Source organism: Equus przewalskii, chromosome 8 (assembly GCF_037783145.1).
Source record: "Equus przewalskii isolate Varuska chromosome 8, EquPr2, whole genome shotgun sequence".
Classification (NCBI taxonomy): Eukaryota; Metazoa; Chordata; class Mammalia; order Perissodactyla; family Equidae; genus Equus; species Equus przewalskii.
The window spans coordinates 6510701-6519055 of record NC_091838.1 but is presented as its reverse complement, the minus strand read 5'-3'; the positions used below and the strand labels follow the sequence as shown (position 1 = coordinate 6519055).

The 8355-nt window shown below is 42.5% G+C and overlaps 1 long non-coding RNA gene across 1 annotated transcript; it reads right to left on the bottom strand.

Annotated features, from left to right (window-relative positions):
• Positions 1–1492: 1492 nt before the first annotated feature.
• Positions 1493–7937, bottom strand: LOC139085003 (uncharacterized). Its single transcript, XR_011542953.1, has 2 exons — positions 7806–7937; positions 1493–6259 (listed from the first exon to the last, which is right to left on the bottom strand). It is a non-coding gene; the product is annotated as an uncharacterized lncRNA (long non-coding RNA).
• Positions 7938–8355: the final 418 nt, after the last annotated feature.

Sequence of the window (8355 nt, the reverse complement as noted above, 5' to 3'; positions counted from 1 at the left end):
TGTCCAGCTGGCGTCTTCAGTCTTGAGGTGTGGGGTTCAAGGTCATTCTGACCCAGGCTGAAGGTGCTTCACAGCATGGCATGGATTTTATTGCACTGACTTAAAGCCTGTGCCGTTTGCTTGCTAGATTCACCAGCTAGACCAGGGAGAGGGGTCCCCAAAATCTGTCCACATAAGTGAACATTCACTTAGGCTCAAGTCTCTCCTCCTCTCATACCTCCTTCTCCCACACTGCACACTTCAAAAATGTCTGAAAAAAGAATCATAACGTTTTTGAAAGAGCACTTTTTTAAAGTGCTGGTGACACATGCTGTGGTGAACAAGATAGAGCAGGTCGGGGTCCTTTTTCATGAAACTGACATTCTAGTGTGAGAAGACAGGACATACACAATGAAAACAAGTGGCATCAAGTGATAAACGCAGCAAGAAAAATAACTAAACCAAGTCGTGTGATAATGAGAGAGTCGGTTTGAAGCTGCTTTATGTGGATGGTTGGGAAGGCCTCTCAGAGAAGGTAATGTTTGAACTGAGACCTTAATAACGAGCAGAAAGCAGGCAAGTCACGTTGAGGGGCACAGCGTTCTAGGCAGACAGGCGTGGAGACAGGCAGAGTAGCAGAGTGACAGAAGCTTCTTGAAATAGGAGCAACATGGGACAAGAAGGCGTCTGAGATTAGGGTGGGAGATAGAACCTGTGGACCTGGGAGCTGCTAGTGAGGGGTCTGGGTTGATCTGAGGGTCGAGGGAGACCATGGAGGGTCTCGAGTAGGAAATGACAGATGACTTTGAAAAAAATACCCTAGTTTCACTTTCAGTATGGAAAATTTATATTTGGAATAACTTACTAAAAACAAGTGAAAATACTGGACAAAATATTTTTTAAAAGTTCCTTAAAGTGACAAAGAGCTAAACCGTGAGGAATTACATGGCCTAGATCTGGGACTGCAGGGAGCCAAATCCAACTGACAGGGCTGGTGTCGCCCTGGAACATTTATTTGTGGGTCCAGAAGAAGAGGCAGAAAGGTGAGCTGTACTTGAGGCCACAGAGGAAATGACTGGCCTTTGTCTGATGGTAGATGGACTGATTTCATCTTCTAATGTCTTAGAAAAAGCGTCCCTAATAGTTGAAAATTTAATTATGAGGATGTTCATCAGCATGCTCTTTACACTAGCACAGAACTTTCTAGAAAAGGGGGATTGGTTAACTAATCACGATATGCCATACAATAAAATAGTAACAGGCATTTAAAAAAATAAAAAGACTACCAAGAGTTTGGAAAAAAACTTCAAAATGCACTGTAAAGTGAAAAAAAGGAAACAAACCCTGACTATAAAATATTATGTAGATGATTGTCTCATTTGTGTGATATACATGTGCATATATGTAGAAAAATGTAGAAGAATGTTAATGATGGTTCTCTCTTGGGGTTGGGGTGATGTTTACTTTTTTATTTACTTGCTTATCTATCTATAGAAAGAAAAATGCAAAACCATTTTGATGCAAATAGCTTTACTTATGTTTTAATGATAAATAAGTAGTTATATTAGAAAGTACTACAGAAAAGTACAAAGAAGAAAATAAATAGCCCTGGAAGTCTCATTTCCATAGAAATCAATATTAATATTTGGTTAGGATGCATTCCAATAATTCTTTACATAGTTATATGCGTATATATCCAAAATATTGTATACATGAGATCATACAACACAGTATTGTATTGGCATTACTTATTTGTTCTTTTAAAACTCAAATAAATATAGATTCACATTTTTTAAGTTCATAATATTTAACTTTACTTCAACTTTATTATTTTATCAATTTTCTATTGATAAATGTTTGAGTTTTTGAAAAAGTTTCAGAGTTATTAACAATGGTTGAATGAACATTCTTATATACTGATGTAATAAAGTCATTTAAAAATATTTTTGAAATATTTACCCTTCAGTTAGAACCCCATAGCACTTACTCAGCCATTCTTATAACACAGGCCAAGTATTACCTGGCTGCAGACAAAGCTGACCTCACAAAGTTGTAGAATGTAGTAGCTGCTGATTAAGGAAACTTCTACCATAGAAAATATTTTGCCCCCAAGAGGCATTTTAACTACTTTAGCAAGGAGCACATTTTTTTCCTATTTTAATTAAATATCTAAAGTGGGGGAAAGGTTGATTCTAAAGTCAACCCTAATGGACAGACTAAAGGACCAACATTTTATTTATGATGGAACAATTTTGCTCTTTCTAATTTGCGGGCTTTCTGCAAGGCCACGGTGTTAACTTGGGCACGACTCCAGGGGCCTCCATTCTCATGATCATCTGCGTAGATGGCCCTGCTAGGTCATGTGGAACCTGCGTGGAAATGCCACCGAGGCCCTGGTGTTTGGTTCAGTTTGTCTCTTGCTTGGTTGCTTTGTTGGTTTATGGATTCTCTAACATGATCGCTCCTAAAAGAAATACGAGCGAGAAGAATTTTAGCGATATGTTTCAGAGTTTCAGAACATTAGCAGTGAAGACGGTGTTCACGTTGAAGTTTGGAAAGTTATACGTAAAAGAACAAAGACTTCTTTCACGATTTAGACAGCGTTGGTTTGACAAAGGCTTTCAGCAAATCACCCAACCAAATATAGAAACTAAGCTTGCTGACTCAAGTCTGTTGCACTAACCACGAAACTCAGCTTCCTCCCCTAGCCATGCAGGGCAGAAGCACAGGAAGAAAAAGTCTGCCTGAAACAGGCAGACTTTGGGAAAATGGACAGTTCTGGAGGTTGACCTGTATAATGCAGCATTTTATGAGATACGTACCCACACCCAGAAAGTACCCACACCCAGAAACCTTGGAGAGACCATCGTGACACACACGAGATAGTCTCAAAACTTTCTGATTTCATGTTGAAATGTTTCAGCACACCAGTAGAATTTTCTGATAAGAACTTAAATTCTTTTTTTCTGGAAATAGGCAGTAATGCTAGTATCCCAGAAAATTTAAATCAATTCTGTAGGTTTGGGCAGTTGATGGGGAAATGTTGCTGTTTCAATTCCACTTATCAGGACACAAAGACACATGTTAAAATACTAAATAAGGCAAGAGAGCAGAATGAGGCAACACAACGTTAATGAGGGCAACAAATGCAAGAGATAATTTCATAAAAATGCCAGCAGACTGTTTGCCAAGTAGAGAATCACATTACCTCTAGCATGTCTCTTACTAAAATTACACCTGGAATCTGTACCTCTGCAGTCATTCTTTTTAAGGGATCTAAGAGAAAAACTTCCTTTATACCAAGAAAATATTTATATACAAGTTATATATCTCATTAACAAATCAGTTCTGCCTTATTTTATTAACTTTGGTTAGTTATCTGATGAGGTCTTTGCGTCCAACCCCAATGTCAACACGTCTGAGGTAGATTAATTCACTCATTCAATTCAGCAAGTGTATGTTGAGGCCCTACCATGTGCCAGACATGATGCCAGGGCAGGGCATACAGAATTGAATAAAGGTGAGAAGTTCTTGCCTTCATGGAGCTTTGAGTCTGGAGGGGCAGATGGACGACGAACAAAGCTAACGCAATAATTACACATTCACATAGTTCCCGGGAAGGACTGAGCACAGTGCTTGATAGAGACCAGCTGCAGGAGCAAATTATGGGCTGGTTAGGGAAGGCTTCTGTGGGGAGGAGAAATTTAAGTTGAAGGAAGAAAAGAAGCCAGGCAGGAGAGGAACAGGAGAGAGGATTTCCAGCAGAAGGAGTAACAAGTTCGAATAGTGGAAGCAAGCAGGTGGGGAGTGTGGGTGGGGGAAGAACCTTGTGGCGTGGGCCAGTCCTGCAAGGCCTTGCAGTCCAGGGAAGGAGCAGGGATTTCATCCAAGTCTGCTCGGAAGTCACTGGAGGCTTTACAATGAGGCAGAGTCATAGAAAAGGTAGACACTCATATCCCAACCCCTTGGGCCAAATATATTTTTTAATTCAGAACTTGCTTTGCATTTTAGAAAGTGAATACAGTGCATATATAATATCCACGTCTTAACCCACATTTTATATAACTCTCCCAGAGACACCCGGAGTCATTACACACATTAGCGTATCTGCAATGAAACATGGATTATTCACACAAAGAGGGATAAATAAAGACTGTACGTAGCCCCACGTCAGTTTACCTCAGGATCTGCTGCCAAATGAGTTTGGATCCAGTTTTTGCCACCAACTAAATTATGAAAAAAAATCACTTTTCAGAGCTTTTTGGATTTTGGATTGGTGAATAAGAGATTATAGATTTGTAATTCTCCCCCTTATCCCCAATTATTATGACTAATATTCATTAATTCAACAAAATTTTTTGAAGGCTTCTAAATGTGCCAGGTGGTGTTCTGAACGTCTAGAAATGTATTGAACATGCAAATGTTCATATATTTCCAATTAGAAAACCCAGTTTTAGAAATATAGCTATAGAAGGTTAAAATGTTAATTTTCTACCAATATAGTAAAATATTACTAATAACTCAACTATGACAGAAACAACAAACCCCAAGAAGCCAGCATGAAGCCTCTGTTGTGTCGGTTAACTTAGAAGAGTCTAGCACGGGGTTTTTGGTAAGAGGGCAGTGAGCTGCTAGCATCTACAATGGGCTTCCCAGAAATTCCTTTAATGTGATTCTGTCCGGACCCGTTCAGAAGTCCCTGAAGGTCACATTTGCTATGACAGCTAAGGGAATTTATCTGACTGTGGTAAAATAGTTGTTGTGCAGAATTTATTGCAAACACTGCATATAAAACCAAGAGTGTATTTGGGATAATTCCTGCTCCAAATAATGTGTTTCAATACTGTTCTTGCAGTAGTGCCAGATACTGCGATAAGAAATTTATGTGAATAATTTCATTTAATCCTAAAAAATGAGGTAGATACAAATATTATTTCCTTTTTACCAATCAAGAAACAAGCTTACAAGCAATTTGCAGTGGACACTGGAGGTGCATCTGTAGAGAGTCAGGTGGACCTGGGAGTTACCCGCCCAGCTGGTCCCCCACACAACCAATGACTGACAGGTGTGGGAGTGGGAGAGCTCAGGACCCTTGCATCAGGCTAGGACAGCTCTGAGACGTAACAGACACGCCAGTGTTGCCCTGTGGATCAGGCCAGCTGGGCCTCTGCAGAACTTTGCCTGAGATCATGCTCTGCCTCAGTTTCCTCCTCCTCCCACTCCTGCTTCTGCTCCTCCCACACCCTTACAGGCCTTTCTAGAACACTTCCTTTAAAAAATTGCTTGCACAAAAACTCTTGGCTCCGAATCTGCTTCTGGAGAACTCAGAACAGCCGTGCTGAGCCCTGGGGAATTCCTGACCCGTGGAAACCATGAGAGAGAATCAAACGATCGTTGTTCAAACCACAGTTCCCGGTGATGTGTCATGAAGCGACAGGTGGTCAGAATTCCCTTCCACGCCCAGGACGTTTATACAGCAGGGATTTCTCCAGCTCTTCATCGGAAGGCTCTATGCCTCAATGCGTCCTGAGCAGATAGACAAACCTTCTAGATACGGGGTTTCCCTTCTTGCTATAGGACCTCCACTAACACCACCATCTAAGGGCCACCGAGTGTCTGAGCTGCTGAAACAACATTGCCTTGGGTCAAGGGACCCACGTTATGGTAAAAGAGGTGTGACACAGTGTACATAACCGTGGATTCCACTGGTTCTACCATGAACCAACTCACTCAGAAGATGTAACAGTCTCTTGAAGGCAGAGCTAAGCACAGGGGACTGTCCTTGAGCAGGTGGTGTGGACTTTTGAGTGACAGCCATGGCATACTGCTGGGTACCCAAGAGCGGGAAGGTAGAGGCTCAGGACGCAGAGGCAGGAAAGGAGTGGCCTGGCTCACGGTTACTCCCAGTGACCTACTTCTTGTTCCTTTAGATGTGTTTTTATGGTTCCTTTCTGCTTCCCCAGCTTTGTTGCACTTGCAGCAGGCACAGTGGTGGCTCTTCTTGGGCAGATGTCCTCAGACTGCTGGAGGCGTTTTGCTTGCACGGGCAGAGGGCTGGAGAGGCCTGGGAGTCTGTTCCCCTCCTCCCCAGGCCCAGTGCTGCTAGTGCTGCTGTGCGGGAGCAGGACACCCACGCACAGCCCCCTCGTGCAGATCTGGACAACTCTGAGTGCCACGTGCCCTCCGGACTTCCCTTGCTCAACCAGGCTGAGTCTGAGGCTCATCCTTGCTTGCCTTCCTCTCCTTCCGCTCCTCCTTCAGAGGAACCTGACCCGACTCACTTTCCAGAGTCAGAGACAAAATAAATGGTGGAATCAGGACCTAGGGTTGCCATATTGCGCAAAAATACAAAGCCCCCAGTTAAATTTGAACTTCAGAGAAACAGTTGATAATTTTTTAGTATGTTTCATGCAATATTTGGGACATACTTAAACTTATTCATTGTTTATCTGAATTTCAAATTTAAGTGGGTGTCATATTTTATCTGTATCAGGACACTAAGTCTGTCTAATTCCAGTACCTATGCAGTTTTTTAAAAAATTAATAAACCATTTTGAATCTGTAAATAAATTTGATGCACATATTACAGAATTCAAAAGATTATATAGTAAACAATGTCTGTCTATGACCCTTGTCCCAAACCGCTCAGGTCTCCTTTGCGGAGGCAATCGGTGACCTATTTCTGTTTTATCTCTCCAGCAAGATTCTTTGTAAAAGCAGGCACAATTCTACACGCATCTCTGCACTGTGCTTTACTAGTTTGACAACCTGTCTTGGAGCTAGGTCCTTATCAGTGCATATGGAGCTGACTAGTTCTTTTTAATAATTACACATTTACTGTAAAAAGGCTCAATTGTCACAGGCATTGTTTTCAATCTTTGCTTTTACAGAAAACCAAAGTCCAGGCTATGTTGTTTTACTCAATTTAAAAGGACTCCAGACTCTAAGTATCAAATGCAGACCGACAGATCGAGCTGCTGAACACTCCTAATAGGACTGAGGAGGGAGGGAGGTGACTTGACGATGATAAGGTAGCTCGAAGTTCAGCAGATGCTGTCTGCGCTATCTGACGCTTAAAATTGTTCTGCCCCCCAGTGAGAATGCTGGAATTTTTTGAGTGGATATTGTGGACAGATTTTGGGGACCCCTCTCCCTGGTCTAGCTGGTGAATCTAGCAAGCAAACGGCACAGGCTTTAAGTCAGTGCAATAAAACCCATGCCGTGCTGTGAAGCACCTTCAGCCTGGGTCAGAATGACCTTGAACCCCACACCTCAAGACTGAAGACGCCAGCTGGACAGATCCACAGCAGGGAGAGATAAGGGGGGACCTCGTGCTCACACTCCCCAGCTGCATTTCTTGGAGACTGAGGGAATAATTAATGACCCTGGTCCTTGCCTCCCTCCGCAGATAGATAACGTCAGCATTTCTGAACTTGTTTGATGTGTAACCAAGAAATTCCTGTTTATGTTACTTTCAATATACAGAGAAAAGCCCAGATGTACTTTATCTCTTTTTCTTGACCCATACAAAATCTAGTTGTAAATTTTTTTTCTTTTCCTCTTCCCTGCACGTGCACTGTCTGTGAAAGAGACGTAAGCTGTGCTTAACCTCATCCACCTGGGAGCAGCTCCATCAGAGCGCTCTTGAACTGTTTTCCTGGGGTTCGAACTCCTCATGCTGATTATTGAATAAAGTCTTTCACTCATGTCACCTGGACTCTTTATTTCAGTCGACACCGTGAACACACGTTCGCACCTAATCCTTTACAATAACTCCCCAAGAAAACTAATAACCGTTTACCAGTACGAATGTCATTATCACTTACGGGAGGCGTGGGACTCCACGGCATCGTGCTCAATTTCATCTGGGAGTCAGTGCGTTTTCTAAAAGGAAGCGCTTGACGGTGGTGTGCCTGCTGCTAAAACCCGCAAAGACGAGAATGTGTTTTAAAAGGGCCGTTTCCGGGATAAGCAGAAGGGCTTACAAATCAGTAGCATTCCATTCTAGAAAAGCAGTCTCAGAGAAAGTGGAACAGATATGAGGGAGGTTCTTGGGAGGTCGTTTTGCCAGCGTGTCACAGAAGGGAAGATTCATTACAGCGGAAGATGACATGGGCCCAACTGCTCAGGGTAGAGACGTGGTGGGTCCGGGGGTCACAGGAGAAGGACAAGAGCTCAGAGTCTGGTATTTTTGTCAAACAGGGAAGTCCTTGCTGGCCGAGAAGGGGGTGGGGGAAAACGGGGTGATGGTGTGGTGTGCATGAAATTATTATTATAGACTGATATTTATTTGAGGCAACTCTCCTTGGGTTAGAAATGCCCCCTGCCCTCAGTGGGTTTACAGTACAGTAGACTGAAGTGGAAACAAAGATGCTA